This window comes from Ambystoma mexicanum, chromosome 7p (genome assembly GCF_040938575.1).
Source record: "Ambystoma mexicanum isolate Mex_15411 chromosome 7p, UKY_AmexF1_1, whole genome shotgun sequence".
Classification (NCBI taxonomy): domain Eukaryota; kingdom Metazoa; phylum Chordata; class Amphibia; order Caudata; family Ambystomatidae; genus Ambystoma; species Ambystoma mexicanum.
The window spans coordinates 770,804,610-770,830,958 of record NC_090939.1 but is presented as its reverse complement, the minus strand read 5'-3'; the positions used below and the strand labels follow the sequence as shown (position 1 = coordinate 770,830,958).

Genomic DNA, 26,349 nt, shown 5'->3' with positions numbered 1-26,349 from the left:
ATTCTGAAACTGAGTGTGGAAGAAAGGTGTCAGTATGAGTGCATGAAGTCTGCTTTAATTGCCAAGTTTGGCAAGACACCGACCCAATACCTTAAACGGTTCAGGGATTTTAAGAAACGAGAGAATGTGTCTTGGATTGACTGGGTGAGTGCTGCGAACATGAACATGATGGGGTGGATTGATGGTTACAAAGTGAAAACGTTTGTTGAATTGTCCCACCTCTTGTTTTTTGAGCATTTTTCAGAAGCCTGTTCACCAGAGTTGCATCAGTATATTGCTGACCAGAACATTTTGGACCCCTTTAAGCTGGCTAGGTTGGCTGACAAGTGGGTCTCTCACCGGATGTCCCCTAAGGACTCCAGTGGGAAGGACAAGGACAAAGAAAAGTGGGCCTCTCAGAAAGCTGAGGAGTCCCAAAAAAAGTCACAGTTGGTTAAACCATATCTCAGAAGACCCAAATACCCAGTGGGGATGAGTCTGTTGTGGGTGGGAGTAAGAGTAGTGGTCCGCCTGCTGCAAAGCAGGGTCCCAGTGGTTAAAGTACCGTACCCCGCACTCCTGGCACTTGTTGGGATTGTGGGGCTCTGGATCACTGAAGGGGTGACCCCAAGTGTAAGGGTAAGGCACTTGGAGACCAGGCTGTCAGCCTGACCTACCCCTACTTCGTACCGGAGGTGGAGGCCACTGTCCTCCCCTCCTCTACTGGGATCACCTTTGGTGCCCCCGTAGAGATTTCCTTAGTGTCTCTTGGGGCCTGGGACCAGTACGCAGAAGTACTGGTGACTATCCCACAGAACACTCGTAGGTTTTTGAGAAGTGTCCTCTTGAATGGCCAGCCTTCTACTGGTTTAAGAGACACTGGGGCAAGCATGACAGTGGTGGACAGGACCCTGCTCAAGCCAGAGGACTATGTAGGTGCTCCTCTGAGAACCACCAGGTTAGCTGGTGGGCCTCCCAAATTATCGCATGTAGCCTTAGTCAACATTACAATTGGAGACAAGACAGCAAAGCTTCCGGTCCTGGTTCAGGACAACGTTCCTGCGAACATTTTGTTGGGAAACAATTTGGTCGAGTTGGGGATGATCACGGATGGTCTACCCATGGCTGCTGTGGCGGTCACCCGATCGCAGGTCACACAGGGTCCGGCTGCGAGCCCGGTATCCTTGCTGACGGGGAAACCCAAGGCACGAAGGAAACGGAAGAGTAAGAAGGCCACCTCTGTGGAGGGAGGCCCTGCTCTTCCTGCTGTTCCGGCAGCACCCAATGGGTTCCATGCTCCGGACGGGCTCGGTCCAGTGGTGAATCCCGTCTCAACTCCTGTGGGAGAAGAGCAAGAAGACTTTCCTGTGGGAGAGGCTCTCAACCTGGAGGATCATCCCGACCTTCAATGCTTGTTAGCTGAAGGGGAACCCTCCCGGGCGGACTTCTCTAAGGGACAGAGAGAGTGCCACTCTCTCGAGGGTCTGAGGAAACAGGCCCTGTCCCAGGCACAAGGAGAAGTGCCTAGGACATTCCGAATCTATTGGGAGGGTGAGCTCCTTGTTAGTGAGCCCACTAAGCCTGAACCTGGTGCCCTCAAGAGGTTGGTGGTACCCCAGGTTTACAGGCCCTTCCTGCTGCAGTTGGCGTATGAGGTGCCCTTAGCTGGTCATCCTGGTACCAAGAAGACTAAGCAGAGGCTCTCTGCCCATTTCTACTGGCACCGGATGGGAGTAGAAGTTGAGTCCCACTGCAGGACCTGCCCAACTTGTCAGTTGTCTGGCAAGACTGGAGGCAGTGTCATTGCCCCACTGCAGCCATTGCCAGTGGTTGGCACACCGTTTGAGAGGGTGGGCATCGACATTGTCGGTCCCCATGATCCTCCCACTTCAGGTGGACATCAGTTCATCCTGGTCTTGGCCGATCATGCCACCAGGTACCCTGAGGCTATACCCCTTCGGACTATTACTGCCAAAGTGGTTGCCAGGGCTTTCCTGGACATTTTCACCCATGCTGGATTCCCTAAGGAGGTTGTTTCTGAGAGAGGATCCAACTTCATGTCTAGTTACATGAAAACCATGTGGAAAGCGTGTGGGGTAACCTATACATTCTCCACCTCTTACCATCCCAGACCAATGGTCTGGTTGAGAGATTTAATAAAACTCTCAAGGGCATGATAGGTGCTTTGGAAGAGCCCCTAAGAGGGAAATCGCATCTCCTCCTTCCATGCCTGCTGTTTGCTTACAGAGAGGTACCTCAAGAGGGTGTTGGTTTCAGCCCCTTCGAGTTACTCTTTGGACATCCCGTGAGGGGGCCCCTTGCCTTGATCAGAGAAGGTTTGGAGGCCACCCCTCCCGATTCACACCAAGCTAGTGGGGGACTATGTGTTAGGCCTCAGATGGATTATGACATAGATGATGGGTCAGGCAACAGCGAATCTCAAGGCCATCCAGGAATTGAACAAGTACTGGCATGACCTTAAAGCATTGCAAGTTGATTGGACTCCGGGACAGGAGGTCCTTGTGATGGAGCCTACCAAGCCTCGAGCTTTGGCAGATAAATGGACTGGACCCTTCAGGATAATCTCCAAGATGGGCAAAGTCAATTATTTGGTTGACATTGGAGCCCCTGGGGTAGCCCCTGAGGTATTCCATGTTAACAGGCTCAAGCCTTCCCACAGGCGTGCAGAAGTCTCATGTCTCTTGCTAGCTTCAGAGCAAGAAGAGGATGAGAGTGAGCCCCTTCCTGACTTGCTGAATAGCAACCCTCAGGATGGCTCAGTGAAGGGAGTACATCTCTCTCCAGATCTGAAGACAGAGCAGCAGAGGGCCTGCAGGGCTTTGCTCCGGCAGTATGCCTCTCTGTTTTCACTGACACCAGGCCTTACACTATGGTGTAGGCATGAAATTGACACTGGTGACAGTGTGCCTGTCAAAAGCAGGTGCTACCGCATGTGAGACACAGTTAAGAACCACATTCAGGCTGAGGACGCCAAGATGTTGGATCTGGGTGTTATTGAACCCTCAACCAGTCCCTGGTCCAGTCCAGTGGTCCTTGTCTCCAAGGCAAGTTCCCAGGCAGGTACTAAGGATTGGAGGTTCTGTGTGAACTTCCGAGGAGTCAAAGCCGTCACCAAAACTGATGCGCACCCATTGCCCAGGGCTGATGAGCTTGAGGACACCATAGGTGCTGCCAAATTTGTGAGCACCTTTGGCCATACCTCAGGCTATTGGCAAATAGCTCTGACAGACTATGCCAAGGAAAAGACGGTGTTCTCAACACCAGAGGGACTCTACCAGTTTAGGGTCATGCCTTTTGAGTTGAAGAATGCCCCTGCCACCTTCCAGAGATTAGTCAATCATGCGCTCAGTGGGCTGGAAGCCTTCTGTGTGGCTTACTTAGACGACATTGCCGTCTAGAGTTCCACCTTTCAAGAGCATTTGACACATCTGGATAAGGTGTTGCAGGCATTGAAAAGGGCTAACCTCACTATCAAGGCCACCAAGTGCCAGATTGCTCAGGGGAAAGTCACATTTCTTGGTCATGGGGTAGGAGGTGGTCAAATCCAACCTCTTCCCCGTAAAGTACAGGATGTACATGACTGGGAGACTCCCACTACTCAAACCCAGGTGAGAGCCTTTTTGGGTCTCACTGGGTACTATCGCAATTTCATGGCAGACTATGGAACCATAGCTGCACCCCTGACCGCTCTGACTTCACCCAAACAGCCTAGGAAGGTTAATTGGACTGAAGACTGTCAGAGGGCCTTTGATGGCTTGAAAGAAAATCTGTGTAGGGCACCTGCGTTGTGTGTACCTGATTACAGCATGCCCTTTATCGTTCAAACTGACGCCTGCGACACCAGAATTGGAGCTATCTTGTCCCAGTTGGATGACAAAGGGATGGAATATCCAATGATATTCATCAGTAGACAACTCAGGGGTAGAGGACTTAGGTGGGCTACTGTTGAAAAGGAATGTTTTAGCATAGTTTGGAGCCTTAGGCATTTTAGAACTTACCTTACAGGGTCTACCTTCAAGGTCCAAACAGGTCATAAGCCCTTGAAGTGGCTTATGCAGATGAAAGGTGAGAACCCGAAACTGCTCAGGTGGTCCATTAGCCTGCAAGGGCTAGACTTCACCATAGAGCATAGACCATGGAAGAGTCATGATAATGCAGATGGCCTTTCCCGGAGGTATGTTGACCATCTGGATGAGGGTGTCTATCTCGTGGGAGATTAGGCACCCTAACCTCAGTCTGTGGGGGGGGGGGGTGACTGTGATGCTGGAAATGCATCGGAGGGACAGGGCCTCGGTATCCTTGTCCTTTACTGCTTTTTATCGTGTGTTCTGTCATGTTTTCCACGCAGGAGTTTGTAATAACTTGAAAGCTGATGGACACCCGAGCCAGCAGGTAAGTTATTAAGTAGATTTATTGTAGTTCAATGCCAGGGACAAAACATTGGCATGTCCTTTCCAAGTCAGCATAACTCCAACTGCCAAGCATAGAACCCTCACACACTAACACTCCACTCACACTGACATCACTACATTCCATTCAGCAGTGATGTCATCCACTCAGCTAGGAAGCACATTACAACACTTCTCCCTCCTTTACTTTGTTGGAAACAGGGAATGATCACACCAAAACCATCACCAGACAAAAACCCCTACATGTACGTGTGGCCAGCACGTAATGCACCAACTAGTAGCACCACTGGCGACAAGAAACTGCCCCCAGAGAACACCAAAACCCCGGACACTCCAAGGAAGATCAGGGAAACAGGAAAGTGCTCCACCAAAGGAATAAGAACGCAATAAAACCTACATGGCACCCCCAGGGTACTAACACCGTGCCAACACGTTGGGCAAATGTGTCAACCAAACCCTTAAACCAAGTCCTACGCCCAAGTCCTACGCCACTTCCACTCCTCCCTTTATAACAAAACAGAGAGGAACCCAACGCAGTCTACAAAGGGCTCACTCCTTCCATAAACAGAACTGGACAACCTTCGAGAAACAAAAATAAAAAAACTACGCACCTCCACCTGTTCCAAGCTGCCCCTTGGAACCTAGGTCCTGCCACGACCCAGCGTCCACAGCAGATAACTACCTAACACTCTTCAACCCTCAGTGCACAAACATCCTCCCGTCCTAGTCTGCCCCCTAGGACACCAGGGCTGCCACCCCCGGGCACACACCACACAGCTCACAGAGCAACAACAAGCACAACAACGAAACAGTTCACCACAGCACCCCTAAGGGTACCACAACACCACAAAACCCTGAACCATAGAGAACCAACCCGCAAGAATGCGGAACACAGCCAGGACCAACCACCTGAACCAGACACGCACCAAACACACACTAACTACCACGGACCCCTGGTCCAGCTTACTGCCACCCGCAGCACACCACTCCATACCTTGGACCCCAGGCCCAGCCTACTGCCACCAGCAGCATACCTACTACAAACCTTGGACCCCAGGTCCAGCCTACTGCCAGCCGCAGCACACCTACTACAAACCTTGGACCCCAGGTCCAGCCTACTGCCAGCCGCAGCACACCTACTACATACCATGGACCCCAGGTCCAGCCTCCTGCGAACGCAAAACGCAGCACACTTCACTTAATGGACCCCTGGTCCAGCCAAACTGCACCAACGCAGCACACTCGCCACTCACCACTCACCATGGACCCCAGGTCCAGCCTCATCACCACTGAGGACACCAGTCCCCACCTACTGCATCACAGCAGAACGCCACAATAACCAACCACTCCCACTCCTGCACACCGCAATGTTCACCTCACGCACCATATGCAAACCCCCAAAAACAGGATGGGTGGCATACACGCAAAACATTGCACACATGTTCAAATACAAAAATGCTGTGTAAAATGCATAATTTCAGTTAATTATTGGTAAAAGATAACTGTAAGTGCATCAAAAATACTCACAGCACACGATAAACAATACTGTTCTCAAAGAAGCAATTCAACCCGCAAGTGCCCCCACCCACGAGTCCGAGTCCGTACCCCAATAATGGAAATCCAACCTGCAAGAAAACATGTTAAGTATTGAACAGTTCCACCTGCACTCCCCTTCCGACGCCCTCCTCCATGGCAGAGCAAACACACCTTTAGCTCCCGGCCGCATGGCTGGTGGGGCCGTCCTCCCAGGGTCTCCAAAGACTGCGGATGTGGCAGAATTGGCGGGGGTACTCCGACCCCCCGTCCTCCAAGGCACCAGTCAGACACTCCTGCTGAAACTTGCAGAGCGCAAAAACGGAACTAGAACCGCTGGACAACAGAGCTCACCACTTGACGCACGCAGCCTCTTCTTACAGCGTGGCACACCGGACAGCGTGCCGCTAGACACCCCTCAGCACCACACGGTCACTGGGGCAAAGAGGTCCTTGAGACTGGGTTCACAAACCCAGCAATGCACACCGATATGTGTGCCGACCTGCACCCGCACACCGACAAGTGTGCTAACAGCTGCCCACAACACCTCCCAGCACCACCCGGTCACTGGGCAAGGCAGCTTCTGGAGCAACCTGGTAAAAAAAAACACAGCACCCCGACATGAGTGCCGACCGGGCTCCAACTTCAGCACCACCCGGCCTGCTGAAGAAACTTAGACAGCCCACTTAAAACACCTTGGGCTCCAACTTGCTGACAACTTGGCCATTGGACATGGATTCACTGGAGGGCAATGTTTTCCCGTTTCTGAACTGTCCCCTCCTCGACAGGATCCCATCCTCGTCGCCAGTGTAATAACTTGGAAGCTGATGGACACCCGAGCCAGCAGGTAAGTTATTAAGTAGATTTATTGTAGTTCAATGCCAGGGACAAAACATTGGCATGTCCTTTCCAAGTCAGCATAACTCCAACTGCCAAGCATAGAACCCTCACACACTAACACTCCACTCACACTGACATCACTACATTCCATTCAGCAGTGATGTCATCCACTCAGCTAGGAAGCACATTACAACAGAGTTCATGTGGGACTCCTGGCGGTGCAGCTCTCTAGTGTATGTTTTTGGACACCTGTGTGTGGCCCACAGAGCAGGGTATCGGCTGGTGGCAGCTCCATGCTGAATTTGACAGGTGCTCTGAGTATCCTCCATTTTGGGATACCCCGGCCATGCCATTGGAATCAGTTGATTCCTGATAGGAAACAAGATGGCCCCTGTGGCCTCTTGCTTTCTATTGCCTGTTACCTTGTTTTCCCAAACTCCTGGGAAGTCCTGACTCTGTCCCTTCCCCCTGACTGGCTGTTGGGTGGAAGTTCCATAAATGGTAGTGTGGGGAAGTGCTGAGCAGACTGGCGAGACCCTTCCCAATGACCATATGTTGTGGGTACGCCTGTGGGTGGGACCTGGGTGAATGGAGTGTGTGACGAATACGCATTCTATGCGCATTCTATGTTGTGGGTGTCTAGTATCTGTTGTTTGACACAATGAATCAGACAGCCCTGACCGAAACTGGTATGAATGCAGTGTGGAGTGTTGAATGGATGGGTACTTGTCCCAATACACATAACTTGTTGTGAGTGTCTGGATAGAAGTGAATGGCCTGAATGCACCATGTGCCTGTTTGGCTGCCTGCCTGCATGAATGCCGTTCGCCGTGATTGGATGCTTGAGTATGACCCAGCGGAATGAATGGGAGATCAATAGTATATCTGGGCACCTCTCACTGTTAGGAATCATGTTCAGAAGCTGAAGTCCACTACGAAGAGTAACTGGAGTAACTGAAGCTTGACCTTGAAGCCCTGCTGGACGAGAAGAATTGCTGTTGCTCTCCTTAACAATCTGAAAGCTGCTGTGTCTCCAAGGACTGAACTAGAGAGGACCTGGTAAGGTGCCCTCTTCCCGAGCTACGAGGGACCATCGTGCACCAGCTGATCTTTGCCAAAGCTCTCTTGTAGACAGACCCATGACAGGCTGCCGACCGGAGACAGGGACTGCCGCGGAATCCCAAAGAAAAGCACCCAGACTGTTGCCCGCCACTGTCGACGACCGCCATCGCTGACTGGAGCCGCTGTGTTCCCGTTTGCCTAAGAACTTTCACATCCAAGGACACTCTCATCAGCATCATCACCACTGTATCCCGCTGGAAAAGGCCTGACCGCTGACGCACTGAGAAGCATCCACCGGTGGGTTTCCCGCCACCCAAAGACCACAGAGACGCCGACAACTCGACGCCCTTGCTGGGCCACAGTTCTTCAAACTCTTACGATCCAGAACTATCGACACTGAGGTACCCCGCACACCTCTTCCTTGCAGGACGTTTATGCTTCCCCGTCAACGAGCACCGCTAGGAACGAAGCTGCCACTTCACCATCGTAGCTCACCCTGCTCTCCGTTGGACGTTCGACGACCCGTGACTCCTGCCTTAAAGGGAGGGCACTCAAGAAGGGCCATTGATTCCCCACTGAGGAACGCTACAATGCCAGGTACTTTGGGGTTGCAGAACTATTGGGAAGTCCAGTGTGAACGATATATGGACTGGGCTTGTATCTTTATTCTACAGGTTGCCCAGGTGGGGGGATCTCCACACAGAGCTGTGTTTAACAGTAGTGACCAGTATTCTGCCAACTGTTCAACCATCTTGCTTTCCTTCCTCTCTCTACTGCTGGTTTCCTCTTTATTGATCTGTGTGACATTTTGACAGTATAGTTGATGCACTTTAATGAGATCTGATAATATTTTTGGTACCACTTTAGAACTGTATATATTTACCATTATTGCTTTTCTGAGCACAAAGTGAGTTATTGTGATAGTGTACATAACCTTGAATATTAATTATATAAAGACTGTGTTTTAACTAATACAGTGTGTGGACATTCCTTTGTGGTGGCTTGGGGACTACACTGTACTTAAGAACCAGCCCGCATCACCTCCTGAGAAGCTAGGCCTCGATTGCTCGACTATGTTACCAATAATAGAAAATCTTGGCTGGGGTTCTCTGTGCCTCTCCTCTTCCATATAGAGAGCAAAAGTACAGACACCCCCATCCGGTCTTTGCAGAATGCAAAGAAAAAAACAGGATGGGATAAGCAGCTACAGATTGGAATGGGACATATTGGCAAGTATGCACTCCACAGAGAAGGCATTGCAGCGTATCTGGTCTTCAACTCGCCACACAGTACCATTGGTGGGTCTATCGCAGGGCAGAAAACTGTAGTTCTTGTCAGTGAGTCTGGTGTGAAGGGGTGCAGCAATAGGAGCGAAAGGGAGGCAGTTGTAGGCAAGCAGTGGTTTAAAGAAGCTGAAACTAGGGGTGCCGCCCAGTCCTGCTGCGTGGGCGGGAGATTCTTTTATACGGCTGGAGCCTTTGGTGCAAGCTGTATGTGGTACTGTGAGAGTCCCAATCTAAAATGGCAATACACAATGTTGACATGCATGCCGTCGGGATCGGATGTTAATCGTACTGTATACTAAACACATTCATTGCAATCAGTGCGTCATAAATATATTTATATTAAATTAAAATCTGGGTGTTCAAGAAAGAAAACCAAGACATATATGTGCTACTCTGAAAATGTAAACCTTTTTTGAGCAAGGTATTTATTTTGTTCAGCATTTAGGGGATAAATAATCAAAATAAAACACCAGCTCAGTGTCGTCTACTGTATATTTTGACAAAATAACATTGGTGGAGCGGATGACAGCCTGATGCCCTGTTGCTTGAGGCATTCTCCCGGCTCAAACCCCGGTTTCTTTTTGATTGCAGGAATTTCAGGCGAGCGCACAACCATAAGACCACCAACATAACAGGATGTGACGGGCATGAGATCACAGTGTGCCTGTGTGTGTAATTGTAACCCTTGGTTTACAATCGATTCCAGGTACATCAGACGAGTACTCATCCGTGAGTCCAGCAACGTTACAGGGTGTGACAGTCACCTGGACACGAATGCGTTTGCAAGAGTGTCTAAGTCACACGCTTCTCCTCATTACAGTGTCTCCATGTGTGTAATTGTAAACCCTGGTTTCCAGTCGATTCCAGCCACATGAGAAGAGCGCTCAACCTTGAGTCCAGCAACGTTACATGCTTGTCAATGTGTTTGAAAGAGTGTCTAAGTCACACTCTCCTCCTCCTTACAGTGTGCCTGTGCAGGTAACTGGAAACCCTGGTTTCCAGTTCATCCCAGGTACATCAGACAGGTGCTCAATTTATGGGGTTACGTTATGGGGCGTAGCAGTCACCTGATCACCCATGTGTTTGCAAGAGTGTCTAAGTCACACTCTCCTCTACCTTACAGTGTGTCTGTGCCTGCTGTAGAAAGAGAATGCAGGTGCAAGCGCATTGACCCCCAATGAATTTCAAGGCGCCGCCTAGTGGTGAAATGATACTCATCATCTTAGAAGGATGGATCTGGCGTGCATCAGAGATAAACTGGGACCAAAATAGTAGGGAAATCTGTTGGGGGAGATGGTCATTTCAGCCAATAAAAAAACTATATGTACCAATATCGCTCTCAAGTACAGCAGCGATCTGACAAGTTGTGCGGTCTTTGTAGGACTAATATGGTAGCATTAAGAAGTAGGAACCTGAACTCTCTTAGGGTCCAGGAAGGATACCATCCGAGCCACTGCAAAACTTTGGACATTTCTTGCTGATGAAGCCTATTGCATGTGTCTGCTAAAGGTTTTTCTGCAAACTTGCTTTTCATTTAATAGTGCAGTGCCATCTAATGGCCTCACGAGTAAGGAGTAAGACAGTGGCAGCAAGAATATTTCAATGTAGGCTTTACTCGATTTCACGAATAGTGCTTCTGGACTGTGCACTGAAAAGTGTGAAAACTTTTTCCAAAACAATAGAATGGACTAACACAATTGTGCGGACATTATTTTTATGTCGTGTCCAGTGTGACAGTGAGTGAATTCCTCTCAAGTGTAATGTTAAGAAGGTTCTACTACTTTTTAAACACTTTTATTTAACGTTAACAAATTGTTTCATATAATCACAGTATTGGTTCAAGTTACATCAGTGGTTATGAATGCAGGTTATTCTTATATTGTCATGAGACTCAAGGGCATACTTTTTAAAATGACAACTAATTAAGGGATGGCATATTTAACACATGGAATACATAGAAATTATTGGCCGGGGTAAAAGAAATACATTTACCCTATGCAGTACCTTCTGTGTACCTCATGCCTTGATAAGCACTTGGGATCCCACGTGGTATTTTGAATATAGGCAATCTTTAAAATACTGCCTGTTTTTAACATCACCACCAAACTCAGAACTGGACTCTTCCATGTAACTGTCACTTTATAATTTCCCAACTATTGGCTATATCGTACAAATATGTATTTTACATTAGTCAAAAAACGGATAAAACAGCAATCATGTCTGAAGCATATTTGATCAATAGTGTCCTTTTAAAGCATTTACAGAGAACATGAGTGCCAAAAAATATGGCAAAATGAATATGCTCTTCACTTCCAGCAAAAGCCGTGTTTTTAGACTTTGGGGATCATTATAAGTTTGCTAATATCCCGCTGGCAATTGTGGTGGGATACTGGCAAACAGACCTACTGTTACAGCCGCCTAATATCCCGTAATTTCCAGGATATTACAGGTGCCGGTAACGGTAGGTAAATCTCCTTTCTATGGTGTCCATAGACATCCATGGGGGATTGCTGGTATTACCAACACTTTTACTGCCACTTTTCCCATACTGCCAAACTTATAATGTCTTTGAACCCACAGGAAACAGTAGTACTCTTGAAAGATTTTTTTAAGCCTCTCCAACTCTTGTCTATTTTTTGGGGAGTTTACATGTCCGATTGAGGGGGTGAAAGAATTAAGAGATGTATATTATGCTGTGCTATGTGACGTTTGTATAGCATGGTTCGGTCTTCGATGGCTTTTGGGGTGTCTGAGAATGTAGTAGTAGTGTCTGCCACCTTTGGCTCGCCTCATGTTTTGGACCACAACCTCAATTAGTTATCAAAAGTGACAGATCATGGGAGTTGTAGTAAAAATCATCTGGAGAGCCGCATGTTGCAGGCTGTTTATTGTACATTACATTACAAGAACATGACAACTGCTTTAGCAGAGGTGACTAATACAGTAACATTTGGTGTACCTGCTCTGTGTTTGGAGTACTATGTGCTTGATTATTTCAGTCTATTACTGATTGCGGAAATTAGAAACAATTATATATTGTTGCAAAAAAGTGAAGCGTGCATTGTGGGTTGATTGCAGTATAGCGCACAGCCATCGTGTGTATGACTTCACAGCACTATACACGCTGTACACAGTCTCTGCACAGTTAAGATAGCTCAGGGAGGATAGCTCAGTGGCAAAGTGCTCACCTTGATGACACAAAGCAACACAGGTTCGATCCCCGGGTCCGCGCTTAGAAACCTCTGGGTATTCAAGCATGTTCTAAATATGCAACTAAGACAACAACAAGAAAATTCTGTACCAGTGTGAGCGCTATAAAAATGCAAATAAATAAGATGTCCTGTACTGGACTGGCCAGGAAAAGGGAGGTGGTTGGCCATTCTCAATCATCCTCTTTCCCAGAACAAGCATGTTTGAATCACTAGCCTGCAGGTTTCCTGGTTTCCTTTACCTCACAAGGAATCCATCACCTTCCATCTCATCTGTAGACCACCTCAAAGGAGTGACTCACTGATGATATCTCCAACTTACTCTCCTCTCATGGATGTCATTTAGGGGTTGCTGGGTGTATCAACTGTGACACCTGAGGTCTCCCTTGCTACCCCTACATTGAGGCTCAGCATGTGGCTCTTAGTTTCTGGAGCGGGTGGTTTCCGAAGGCTATAGTCGGTAAAATAGCCCAGTGCTGGATGCTGCAATGTGTGTGCGATCTGAGGGTTGCAGGTTTTACTCCCAGCAAGCTCAACTCAGCCTTTCATCCTGTTGAGGTTGATAAATGAGTACCAACACATGTATATGTATATTTGTTGTATATGAAGTGCTTAAGCGTAAGTGCTATATAATAACACATCATTATCATTTGCTCTTGGACGTCTGCTTGTATTCACAGGTAATATGGGCCTATACGCAATTATATTAACAATACATATGGTGATCCAGTCTTGTATGAAATGTATATCACTTTACAGTGATAGCCTAACCATATTTTTCGTAGTGTACTCAGAAACAATGCTATGTGATGCCATTTACTGTATTGTTGTGGCGGTGAAAGGTTTTGTTCCATCGCTTCCCGTGATGTCACTTTGGAGTGGGGTCAAATGACATCACTTCCTGTGATGTCACCAGAGTTCAAGGGTCATGTGATGTCACTTCCGCAACCCCTGCCATTTTTGTGAAAAAATCTCCTCTGCTAAACTAGCACACACTAATAATGTCTTTCTCAGAGATTTTAACATCCATGAGTATCACGGTAACAACCATGATTTTTGCACTTACCGGAGCCAAGTACTGTAAGCAAACTGTGCTCTCCCCCATGCACAACAAAGGCAACATCCAAGACTTAATCTTTACATCATCGCACCTCATCACCATGGCCCACAAAGTTGAGGCTAAACATCCCTTCACTTTGTGCAACTCTTTCAAAACATTCCTGACATTATTTAGCTAGAAGCAAACTTTGCAGACTGCCCTAACACAGGGAATGCCTCGGTCCTTATTAAATTATTCAACAATTCAGCTATGAATCTGGTGGACACTCATACCGCCTAAAAACACTAAGACCAAAGAATCTGCCCCTTGGTACACCCCCAAGCTCACCTCGAATAGACGTTCAATCAGAGCACTAGAAGAATAGTGATGCAAAAACTGTAACCCAGGAGATCTCACCAACCTGAAATCTCTTTGCGCCAACTGTCGGATTCTGATTACCAAGGCCAAAGCTGCTTACTACGCCACCACACTGCAGCAGTCTGTAACAGGATTAACGTCCTCTTTGAAGCGGCAAAAGCATTGTATCAAAGCCTCACCCAACCCCGAGGTGCAAGCAACTAGGGAAAATGCAACATAATCAATGCCTATTTTATTGATAAAATTGAAAAAGTATGGCAGATCAATGGTACAATGTCATATCATCGACGGTAGTCTTTTCGATGGGTATTTTGTCAAAAAATGATTACATAAAGAACACATCAACATTTTTATGGGGGAAATATAAAGGGTTGGGGGGTTTGGGAACAACACACAAATATGTGTAGGAGGGGGAATTGAGGGAGAACCCCCCCAAAAATAAAAAATAAAACATTTTGATGAGTTTTTTTGGCAAAATTGTTTCAGAAAAACACCTGTTGAAAAAACGGTCATCGAAGATATGACATAGAACCAGATCATCCAATCAACATCCCACAGCATTAGAGCCCCTGCACTCCATCGTGCACACTGCGCCTCTGGAATTAATTCTCTCCTCTATGTCCCACAGACTTTCTAAAAACAATAATTTATCTCAAACCTACTTCCTACTCTGATGGGCCAACTACCTGCTCATTACAAACCTCTGTTTATTGATGAAATCTTGGAAAAAGTGGTTGCTACACAACAACTCGCCAGAATCAATTAACTAAACTTCATAAATGACTATCAATCTGGGATCCATCCCAAGTGTAGTATTGAGATGGCCAGCATCCACGTGGTAGATGGTGCCCTCCAAATCATGGATAAGGGTGAGTCATACATCATTTTCATCCTTGACCTCTCGGCTGCACTTGACACAGTCAACTAACATATCCTCCTCTCCCTGCTCACTGAAAGGATGGGATTCTCTAGCACAGTCCTGAATTGGTGTACCTCCTACCTTTCCGGGCAGACACCAGGCCACACACATGAACATGTTGCATTCTAACTGACTCCCAGTCTGCTGCAGCGTCCCCCAAGGCTTCATCCTCTCACCAATCCATTTAAACCTTTACATGGAGCCTCTGGGTACACTCCTCAAAGACCGTGATATAGCCATCCACTAATAGGCACATGATACTCAGTTGCACATGAGAATAAAAAGCCCACAGGACATCGATGATCTCCTTGATTATCTCATCATCATACAGTCCTAGATGTTGGCTGTCTACCTCAAAATTATCTGAGCTAAGACCAAATGTTCCTATATTGCCCCCCATGCTAAACAACAACGTGTCCAACAATGGATCAATGATATGCACCTAGAAGGATTTAATCTGCAACTCTCGGATTCAGCAAAATCCTTAGGCTTCACCCTTGAAGCAGCCTTTCCTTCCAGAAACACATAGCCAAGAAGCCCCAAACAGGCTAACCTCAAATATCCATGCTTTACAAAATCAAACCCTTCGTTCTACTGCAAGACTTTTGGACCACAGGGCAGTCCCTTGTGGTCTTGCACATCGATGGGCGAAATGGCCTCCTGACAGTGCTCCCAGTTGCTCACTTAGCTCTGCTAAAAGCAGTCAACCACGCTGCAGCACGTATTATTACAGGTGTGAGGAAATTTGACTGAATCACTCCCTTCCTAGGCAAACTACATTGGCTTCCTGTCCAGGCCAGGAGGCTGCTGAAGACTGCATGTATCGTCTACAAAGTAGTCACAAGTAGCACATCAGTGTACTTGGCAAGTAATCTCCACATATCTGCTGACACAAGTTCCTTTCACAGCAAATAGACCAACTGGCTCAAATCACAACTAGTCCGTAAATGGTATGTGGCCACAAGCCATTACCACGAGTTGTGGACAGTGGCTCACCATCCAATCATGGTATATTGGGCTCTGCACTGGGCTGCAACAGGTCTAGTGGCTATTGTGCATAGCTTGGCAAGGGGTGGGACATGCCTGAACATCATGCCGCATTCACTTCAGCCATAACTTGCAGCGACAGCATGTGCTGCTCAAAGTGATACATGTCAATATGCCCTGTAAAATATATGAACTTTTAATAGAATGAAACCTCTTCAGTTATAGCTTTGAAATTCTCTGAAAAAACAGTGTCAAAGGTGCATTATGGTTAGGTTGCCCTGCCCACTTTCTACTGTAGATTGGTTGACAGGGCTATGGCTGAAGCCAATACCCCTGGGAATGCGGCCACTGGTCATGGACGCAAGCCATGTAAAGTAGCCCTGATGCATTTATGGTGGTATAGTGAGCACTGGTCCTCTCTGCATGCTAGGTGCAGTGCATATTGAGGGATGTTTGGTGGGAACGGGTTCATGGTTGAGTATTGATGCTTAGGTAAGTCAACCTTGACTAGTATCCCCAACAGATGCTGCTCAAAGTGACACACATCAGTATAGACTGCAAAAAAACATCTAAAAGTAGCATTATAGTTCTTTCATATATGTTAAAAGAGGAATTATTGTTGACTTACATTGAATGTTGAAACATCATGAAACATCTCCAATTATATAAATATAGAAATGCAGTGAAAAAACCTTGTTAAATGGAAATTATGGTTAAGTTGCCTAATAAAATACCTGTGAAATTCAGTAAAATAAGTTGGTAAAGGGACAGTATGGTTAAGCTGATCCAATAAAAACTTTTGAAATTCAATGAAACAACTTTGTTAAAGGGACGTAATGGCTATGTTGCTCTAATAACAACCTGTGAAATTCAATGAAAAACGTTGTTAAAGGAACATTATGGTTGCCAGTTATGGTAAGCTATGCCGCCCTGCCATGCAGTGCCCAGACTAACACCCAGTATATCAAAGATGGCATCACAAATGGCATCATCAATAAGTCTGAATATGTCGGAAGTGGCAGATGAATCGAGAGGTCATGAAGAGAAACAGGAATGCCAATATGGTTGGAAATAAGGAACAAGGTGGTGGCAGTGGCCATGGTGCTCCATGACAGGGGGGACACAAGGAAACCATGGAATGACTTGAAGGCAAGGTTGTGCTCCCTTGTAGCACACCACTGAAGGCAGAATGAAACTTCTGGAGGTGGCCTGGTGGAGCCACTGAACCTGCAGCCATGAATGGAGGTGTGACGTATCCCGAGGTATCGTCACTGCTTTGGATGGGGAAGCTGCTTTCCATGAGACCAGGGTGGTGAGGTCACTACTTGATAGTGAACCTGGGGGTGCTCCTCAGTGGCAGGATCTCATGGGGAGGGAGGACCCCATTGAGAGCAGTGACCACAAAGGGTGAACACAGTATTCTTTTAACCCTCCCACCTTTACCTTCAAACCCTATTCTCACCCTTCCTCTAATTACATCAACATACTTTTGTGACATATTTCCAGTAGACATCAAAGATACTCACAAGATGTCAGAGAACGCTGTTCAACCCTGGCTGAATAATTGTACTGAGACAAGGATGAGGCACTGAGTAGTGCAGAGCACTTGTGAGAACTGAAGTGCTTGGTCTAGTCTTTTTGTTAGCCGGATTGGTTCAAGTTCATTCAAAACCCAAGCAGGAACAGAACATGGCATTCTTCTTGATCTCGACAGAGACTGGGAGTGTGGCAGCAGCGAACACGCAGGAGACAGAGAGGCAGGGGAGAGCGAGATGGTAGCCCTGTGACAGGCATGCCCAGGAGAGCTGTGGAGAGCCTGTACTGGGGCAGTGAGAAGTAGAGAATACTTCTCAATGACAGAGGGAGCTGTGATGCCGAACAAGAACTGTATATCTGCTGGCAAAGCCTGATAAGAGCCGCAGGGGCAGAAAAAGGGCCTGAGCAGAGTCAGGAAAGACAGAACACCAGAACAAGTACTGGTGAGAACAGAGGGTTGGAATGCTGAAGCACTACTGGGTGAGTCACGAGAAGCCCTGAGCAGTAAGAACTGGAGTCTGTTTGCTAGAGGCACTAGAAGTTTTTTGCAGTGCCCAGGGATAGACTCAGTCGGTACACTGTAGAAGAGGCGATCTTCCCAGTGCAACCTATGCTTCCCAGGCTCTTGCCCATCGAGCTGAGAAGCTGCCATCGCAAGTGGATCCGTAAGTGGCCTGGCTGTTTGGCTGCCATGCTGCTATTTTCTGAGCCTTGCTGCCTTTTCTGCTACAGACACGCAGATTTTGCTAGTCGGCAAGGAGAAGCTACTGTTTCCGCAATGAGGAGAGTTGCTGTGCTCTGGGACTTAATTTGGTAACACACACTCTTCATATCCCGCCCAGCACTCCTTACAGCCATCCCTTGCCACGCCCATTGCTACGCCTCTTCCAGGAACCGCAAAAGAGCTCAAAACCACTCAGTACGCGCATCACGCACGCATCTCAAGTGGATCCGTAAATGGCCTGGCTGTTTGGCTGCCATGCTGCTATTTTCTGAGCCTTGCTGCCTTTTCTGCTACAGACACACGGATTTTGCTAGTCGGCAAGGAAAAGCTACTGTTGCCGCAACGTGGAGTGTTGCTGTGCTCTGGGACTTAAGTAATTCAACCTTTTGGGTATGCGCTTTTAACATAGCGCCTTAACAAAGGCTTATGGTTATGGCTAGGGTTGTATATTCTACTACTGGAGCTCATTCTCTCTAACCACTCTTATCTTTTGCTTTACTCTCCTAGTTTGGTGACACCCACTCTTCATATCCCGCCCACCACTCCTTACAGCCATCCCTTGCCACGCCCATTGCCACGCCTCTTCCAGGAACCGGAAAAGAGCTCAAAACCTCTTTGTACACGCATTGCGCGCACATCGCAAGTGGATCCGTAAGTGGCCTGGCTGTTTGGCTGTTAGGGTGGTGGGTGAGTGGATTCCCCCTTTTCTATCCTCCTTATTACTTTGTGCATAGGTTGTGTCATTTGAAACTATATTGCGTGCAATGGTGTCTTGCTTGCGAAGTGGCCGCTTCACTGAGATGCCTGGTACTAGAATTGTTAATGTGGATGCTTTGATATGCAGCGGGAACGCTGTTTATCCAGTCTCAGCCTCGATGGGTGTATCTACTCTTCTGGGATTGTAATGTTACACCCAAGGAGTCTGGATCTAAACACTCAACATCAGAAAACTGTATACCTCAGCATGATCATGATGAGAAGTCTACGAATATTGTTGTCGTTGAAACCACCTGCCCGTTTAACATTCCTGATGGTAGCAATGCTGCAATTGAGATAAATAATGTAGCAGTTGCAGTACATGAGGAAAGTGTCCCTTACGGCCAGGTAATGGAGAATTCTATCTCAGAGGACGACTTTGCCAACGGCTAGTTGGGTGAGGGAGTTGCCCCGATCTACAAATTAAACAAACAAATTGAGGCTTCGATTGGCGCACTAACCCCTCTAATTGACAAGAGATTGCTGTTTGATAGAACAGCAAGTTTGATATTACTGATGTTTCCCCGTCCTCCTGCCTTGCAATTTAATGATTTACCTTATGATGTCAGTGCGTGTTCTTTCTCCAACCAAAAGAAAATATCACTGTCTCTACCTTCTTCACAGCAACTCTATCCCAAATTTACTGAGGCTAAGAATAATTCCAGCCATGAAGACTTACAGATAGATGAGGGAAATGAAATACCTTGTAACACTCCGCCCACTAGTCCATATTAATTTCCGGTTATCATTAGGATACAGGATCTCCTTGACAAAGGTCATGATTTTACACATATGGAGCTGCAAAAAATGAAGTGTACCTCAAATGATAGATTGCTTAAAGTTAATCGCCTTGAGGCTTTCATGTTGGCAAAAGAGACTTTTTCCTCTGTGTCTTGCCCTTGTGCCATTAGTGCTCATCAGCTATCCAATGTTACCAACAGACCTCTTCCTGTAGATAAACAGATTCAGTGCTGTATCTCCAATTTATTTGAAAAGACACAGGGTGTACATGATGGCCATTCATGTCTTCCACAGGTAAATTTGGTGGTGAGCCCAGCCAATGATAGTAATGATATTGATTCCATTAAACAAGACATCAGAGAGATTAAGCTTGCTCTAAATACAAAATCATGGTCCCCGCAGCCTGATACGATGCCAGAAACTCCGGATAGTCCCTCTGTCCTGATAAAAATGATTGAAGAGTCGACTATTGATGAGACTAATGAATGTGAAAAAAATGAAAAATCTCTGTTTATTTCAAGGCGTTTAAGAAAAATCCATCTGAAAGCCAAAAAATTTGCTGAAAAGCGTAGGAAGGATAAACAGTTGCTAAAAGAAAGGGTATTAATCCTGCTGTGGAGGAGAAGGATGCCGATCATGGTGCGAAAAGCAAATCCCTTTCCCCCCAGGAAGATGACGTCATTGATGTTGCTCAACTTTCGGAGGAAAGTCGCGCACTTTTATTGCATCCTTTATCTCCTAAAAAAAATAATAATAAAAAAGAACAAAAAGACCACCAATGTCTCTCTTAGCGCTGGTACACAGATTGAGAGCACCGGCACACCTAACTTGACATTCAAGGGTAAACCACAGTTAAAGATTACATCATCCGGTGCTCTGGATGGCATTGTTCCACTACACAAACAAGAACCCTTAACAAGTCAAAATAGATTAGGAAACTATTTTCCTTCAACGGGTATAAAATCTACCGATAAACCAGGGACTAAGGCACCTGTTCCAGTAACGTGTAATGGGAAGGTAAACTCTATTGAACTCTCAGAGTCCAAGCAAAGAGATACTCCTGCCACCCTTTATTCTTAATTACTAGCAAGAGAATTTAATTTAAGTGAAATGAAATACTCCCAGCCAAAGACCCTGAGTGATCCTCATCATATGTCCACAATCGATGTTTCTAATTTGAATCATGAAACTCCCTCAAGAATTCATTATCCGTCTATGGCCATCTCAGAGATTTCTGCGGTCTCCGACAAAATCCTATAGCGACAACTCACAATCTGGCTCTTTCTGTACAGCGATCTAATAAAGGAGCTGCTCTTTCAGAAGAGCTGAATATCATAGGATTGGAAGGTGACCCTGAAATCTTAAAGGGTGAAAGGATCAATAGGAATTTCCATCTGGGAAATCTAGCAAGGATACCCTCATTGCATATCCTAATCTCTGTGGATTTCGATCGAATTGCCTTGGCGCTTGAGAATAACTACAGAATGATAGGATATGTATGGAATTCAATGGTGCTGAAACTAATTTGGAGCTTTAGAAAAGAATTAAAGGATATGGGTTATTGTCTTTATACCTTCAATGTTGAGCTGGAGCCCAATGAATTCTTGAGGAAGTCAATCCCAAGGTCAGGGGATGTTCCTCTCCAGATGTTGCCGACTGGCACATCTATGAAGCAAACTTGTATAGCCCAGTTCATTGCAATGACCACAAGAAATCGAAATTTAGCACGTGTAGTCCCTTTAATGCGTTTGATTGTTTCTTTCAAAAATTTATCAACCACTACTTAGCAAAAAAAGAAACTAGGCTTAACCCTCATTTCATGGGGCCTCATTACGAGAATTGCGGAATGGTTTAACGGGCTCTGCTAATGGTGGCGGGCCCGTTAACACCATTCCGCAATATTACAAGGTCCCATCGCGGGACCCGGCAAGGACGCCTGGTAAAACCAAGCGTCCTTACCGGGTCCCGCGAGGGGACCAGGGAGCTAACAATGGGTGGTCGTAATCGCCCTGTTGTTAGCTCCCGCTCCCATTCCCATTGAGCCCTATAAGGGCTCAATGGGAATGGGGAAGTTCCAAGCCCGGGTTCCCTGAGGGAGGAATTACTGGGCCCTCCAAACTCGGAATGGCCCGGTAATTCCCCATTCAGGGAACCCAGACCTGGTTTTGGAGGCAGCCATGCCCTTATTAAGGACATGGCTACCGCCAAACCCGTAATGAGGCCCATGGAATTCTTGTGGTCATTATGCAATTCATGGGTGGCTGGCCATCTTCCTTGATGAAGATTTTCCTGATATAATCCTTCTACAGGAAACAATGAGTACCACTGACTTGTTTTTGAAGGGTATTATACTGTTTGTAGACAAGCAATTAAGGGCCTACTGGGACGTCCGATGGAAGGACTTGCAATTGCAATTAGCAATAGGATTAAATGTAAATCATCCAAGGTAGATTCTTCTCCTAATGTGGTAGCGATTGAAATGGACATGTATGAAATATGAAAAAAAATGTGGACCGACTGTTTGTGCTATCTCTATATTGAAATCCACTGAAAATAGTATTAGAGGAGATGTTTGATGATTTGGATCTATGTTTAGAATGTATACACAATTTGAGAACCTCACCTAAGATTATCATAGCAGGTGATTTTAATTCCTCATGTGTCATGAACAAACTGGGGAATGATTCCAATGGTAACATAATGGGTCTCATTACGACCCAGGCGGTAAGTTACCGCCTGGGCCGTGACTTTACCACCATGGCGTAAACTACGTTTACGCCATGGTGGTTGGCGGACTTACCGCCCCATTCCGACCTTGGCGGGGCGGTAAGTCCCCAATCCCCATTTACCCTTCCCCATTCCCATTTTTGCCCCATAGGGCATAATGGGAGTGGGGAAGGCGTTAATTACGCCACCGTAAATTACGGTGGCGTAATTAACTCCATGGTCCCTTAGCGCCATGGATTTTAACACCTGCTAAAAGCAGGTGTTAAATCCGCCATGGCGCTAAGGGACCTCGTACTCAGGCGGTAAGGGTCGGCGCTGTTTACGGCGCCGTAAACCCCTTACCGCCTGAGTTGTAATGAGGCCCAATGAATCTTGGAGCTCATAATCGAGGCGCCAAATGGGTTGCTTACTTAGATACGTGGGAGTTATCTTTTGTAGGCAATCCGGCAGATGATCTCCAGCATGGTGTCACAGTAACTCCACATCTACAATAGATTTTTTTGCTATTTCTAATACATTGCTGCATTTAGCGTCCCCTGTTGATTCATCCCATTACCACAGGCGACCATGCACCCATTCAGTTAAACTTAACATTGTTACATGATTGCCATAGTATTAACCATCTGCTTCCTCGATATGAAATTAATCGACCCAATCTATCAGTGAGGTGGAATCCTGCTTTATGTAAGCACATAATAGAGAAAGTAAAATCTGCATATACTATTGCTTCATTACACTGGGGCCCTCATGCCTCACCATTCACCAAAGAAAGAATTATAGGTTAAATAATTGATGCCGCTCTACAAGCTATTTGGGGTAAACCTTCAACAAAAGGCTTATGCTTGCCTAAAAAATTTGATTATGATACACGGCTCTTAAAACGTAAAAAAAACAAAGACTTGCGTACCATCAAGAAGCTTATCTCCAATTGTGCCCAATTCAAACTTGCCAAAAATTGCATTTTACTATCATATAAGAATAAAATGAGATTGTTGCGTAAAACGCAGTCAAACTATTTGAATTGAGAGATTGTGCACAAACTTTGTATGCATGATACTGAATACATATGATCGATCATGCGCAATACCACTCCATCTAAGGCAACCTTTAATGAGAATATAATACCGGCGCATATATGGGTCGCTTTTATACCAGAAAAGTTTGCTATTCCTGCTCGCTTTAAATCTGACACACTTGTGTTGAGTTGTTCAGTGAAATGGGATACTTTGAAATGGTCAGAGGATGACATTGTTTGGGCAATTAATAGACTATCTCAGTCTAATGCACCGGGTCACGACGGCATACCTTCATGCATGTATAAAGCCGAACCAGTTGTATGTGCAACCACACTTAAGATCAAGTTTGATGTAATTCTCAAAACCGGTAATGTACCAGAGCAATGGGGAACGTCAATAATTGTCCCAATTTATAAGAAAGGGAATGCACTGGATCCTTATAACTACCGATTCATTTTGCTTATTGTCACAAGCGCGAAGACTTTTGCGAGCTTATTATTGTACGATCTTGAAAAGTATATTGCAAGTAACAATATTCTTGCAAAAGCCCAGATTGGTTTTAGAAAAGAGATGGGCACTTCTTTGAATGCAACTTTGATGTCTCATATCATTGCTAACACAAAAAAGAAAGGAGCATACCCGGTATATATTGTAAGGATCGATCTCTCCTCTGCCTTTGACTGTGTGGTAAGGAAGTTACTTTGGTCTAAATTACTTCTATTGGGAATTCCTCCTGAAATAATATATTGGTTAATAATGCTTCATTCTAATACTGCATGCCGTAAATTGCACATTAATTTGAGCCATTCTGGCTCATGACACACGAGTAATTTGGCGCACCTTGAAAGCTAATAATAAATGTGTGGCATTGTATTCGCTTAACTGTATTCCTGAGCAGACTTGGCAAACATTTATAAAGGCTAAATACCAACTGCCTTGCAGTTTTCGTTTTGTCCCAGATGTTTCTCTTGAATATTCTGAAATCCCAAGGCTGAAGTGGGACTGTATTGACATTATGTGGGCTATCTCCAGGTTGACATACTCAAAAGCTGCAGGACCAGATGGTCTCCCCCCATGTCTTTATAAGGCGGATCCAGTGCTGTGGTCTGGCATTATAAACCATAAGTTCAACTCTATCATTAGGTCTGGGGAGATTCCACCCTCATGGCTAACTGCTAATATAGTACCCATATTTAAAAAGGGTGATCCATCTCTCCCGGAAAATTATCGTCCAATATCTTTAATTGATACTGAGGCTAAGATTTTCTCTATCCTTCTCTTAAACGAATTGGAGAAAGTAATTGAGGCGAATGACATGTACTCGAAATATCAAACTGGATTTAGGAAGAGCATGAGTACAACCTTAAATGCTTTTATCATGTCGCATGTCATCTCGGGAGTAAAAGAAAAAAATTCTAATCCTGTTTATATAGCAATGATCGATATGAGTTCAGCTTTTGATACGGTGGTCCGCAATTTATTGTGGAAGAAAATGTTGAAAATAGGGATTCCAACTGTGCTGATGTATTGGATCATTAAGTTGCACACGAATACTTCGTATAGAATAAGAATCTCTCCGGAAGGTGGGACCACTCCCCCCATATGTACAACAATTGGTGTAAAACAGGGTTGTAATCTGGTGGCTACCTTATTTAACTTATATCTTTCTGATCTGGGTGAAAATTGGGAAAAAGGGAATTTGTTTTCTGTTAAAGTGGGGAGTATTCATCTGAAATGGATTGCATTCGCTGATGATATCATCTTGTTTGACCCTACTCCGGTAGGACTTCAAACTAAACTCTCATTATTTGAGACTTTTGCAAAAGCTAATAATTTGACACCTAACCCAGCGAAAACTGCCATTATGACCTTTGGAGTTAAATCAAAAGGAGGGAATTTTAGATGGCAAATGTTGAACACACAAATTTGTCGTGTGAACAATGCTATCTACTTAGGGTATCATATATCAGCCCTCAACTCCATTAACGCTTGGTCAATTATAATTAGAAACAAAACACGACCACTATTGTCCCAAATGAAAAGGATCTATAGCCAATATTGCAAATTCTCTTTAATCCCGCTAATAGATTTTATGACATTAAAAATTGAGAGTGTTATATTGTATACATTGGATATTTGTCTATGTGACATGGCAAGCGCGCTGGACAGCTTACAGGGCTCTCTTTTGAAATCTGCAATGTTTCTCCCTATGTCAATTCCAAATGCCATTATTCGGCATGAATTGGGGCTGGTTGCACTATCATCTCGTTGGAAATGGAGACAGCTGTCCAACTATGTCAAGATTCATTATCCTCCAATTAACTCATTGTACATTGATCTAAACAAAATGTTGGGTTCTCAAACTCCAAAATCTTTTTCTAACTATCAATTGAAAATGCAACAAATTTTGGACAATGCAAATATTACTGTTGAGGATATTCAATATCGTCCTGGTTTTGCTAAGAAAAAACTCTTTGAAATGGATTGGTGTATAACAATTGATTCAATTAAGACCTATGGGCTATATAAAGAATATGGCACACATGTAAAACAGCGCATTCCACGTTACAATCATGTTTTGTTATTCCCCTGTGAAAATATCCGAAAGGCATATATCCGTTTTAGACTAAACCTATACCATACTAGGGAAAGAACTAAGAACTGGGAAATGAATAAATCAAATAATTATGTGGGATGTCGATTTGCTGAATGTAATGAATCTTATGAAACATTGAAACATCTTATATTGTATTGTCCGCATTTTAAGAACTTAAGGACACTTAAATTGAGGAAATTTGTGGAAATTGAATTTGAGGACTGCCTTGAAGTTTTGTGGTCCAGAATGATGCAGGGATCATATAAACCCCTAATATATGAAGTGGCAAATTTTTGTAAGTACATTGAGTTATTTTCTAAACTGTAATGATTGATTAAATTATTATCTGTAAGATTTTAAACTTTGTAAAGGTTCTACATGAATTGTCATGAATTTTGAACCAAATGCAAATAAAAAAAAAAAAAAAAAAATACTGCATGCAAGGTAAAACTGTCCAGAGAAGGTGCTATCACCGAAGCTATCAAAACCTATATTGGCCTGAAACAAGGTTGCAAGCTTGCAGCGATTCTGTTTAATTTGTATCTTTGTGATCTGGAACAGATATGAAAGGAGCTTCGGATGTACCCTGTA

At 45.3% G+C, this 26,349-nt stretch overlaps 1 protein-coding gene across 1 annotated transcript in view; it reads left to right on the top strand.

Moving 5' to 3' along the window:
* Positions 1 to 26,349, top strand: part of LOC138526307 (parapinopsin-like) — a 2,832,341-nt gene that overhangs the window by 2,625,460 nt on the left and 180,532 nt on the right. The gene's annotated exons all lie outside the window — the stretch shown is intronic.